Below are 1154 nucleotides of genomic sequence, written 5' to 3' on the forward strand. Positions count from 1 at the left end.
ACAGAGACAAGCATCTGGAGCCCGCAAGTGGCTGGGAACTCACCCTGGCCTGGCCATGTGTGGAGCAGTGCCCAGCTGAGCAGGTAAACATGTGGATGGGAAGGGGTGTGTGGAGGGAAAGATCTATCCCACTCCCTCTCTCATCGTGGAGGCCTCAATCTGCCCCCTCCATGTCTTTGCCCACAACAGACTTACTTGCTGGGTGGAGGGGGTGTGCGTGTGCACTTGTGCGCTCATGCAATCAGCCCTACCAAATCATATTTTCTTTCTCTGCCTATGATTAGGTGTTCACTTTTCCTCCTTCCTTCTCATGTGGAGGGAGGGACAGTGGGATATTGGGTATCTTCCCTGAGAGGAGTGTACCACCATTCATGTTAGATCAGGAGGAGGGAGCTCTTCCTTGTGGGAATTGATCTACTTTTCTTGCAGAAGAGACAGTTTTCTTCTGCAAGAAATACCTTGAATGCCTGTTAGAATGAGAGAGGCTTTTCTTTTGGCACAAATGTGATGTCTTTAGACTTAGGAAGGTGGGCTTGATCATGGGCCTTTATGTATAACTCTGAACAATCATAATTGTAATGAGTTTAATTAAACGCTCCTATTCGTAAAGTTATATTTGTTGTGTTGGGTCTAAATAATTTAAAATCCTAATAAATTTTCAGTTTACTTCAATGGTTTGAGATACTTCTCTAGAAGTTTGTAAATAAAAATGAAAAAGTGTCAGTATGGTGAGGAGCAGCTATTCATAACTCCATCATCAGTAGCTTCAGTACATCATGAGTTATCAGAACTCCTTTGGAAAACATATCCTGAAAGGCCTTCTGAAATAGGGATCTGGGTTTTCTGTTTCATAAAATCATAAAAAATTAGGGTTCGTAGGGACTTCAGAAGATCATATAGTCCAGCTCCTGCTTCAAAATAGGACCATCCCCAACTAGATCATCTTTGTCTAGCTGGCTCTTAAAATATGCCGAGGATGAAGAATCTACCACCTCTCTGGATACCCTGTTCCAGTGCTTTACTACCCTTCTGGTGAGAATTGTTTTCCTAATTTCATAGATTTCATAGATGTTAGGGCTCGAAGGGACCTCAGAAGATCATCGAGTCCAGTCCCCCACCCAAAGGGCAGGAAGTCAGCTGGGGTCATAGGATCC

This window comes from Crocodylus porosus, unplaced genomic scaffold (genome assembly GCF_001723895.1).
Source record: "Crocodylus porosus isolate Cpor-Errol unplaced genomic scaffold, CroPor_comp1, whole genome shotgun sequence".
Lineage (NCBI taxonomy): Eukaryota > Metazoa > Chordata > Crocodylia > Crocodylidae > Crocodylus > Crocodylus porosus.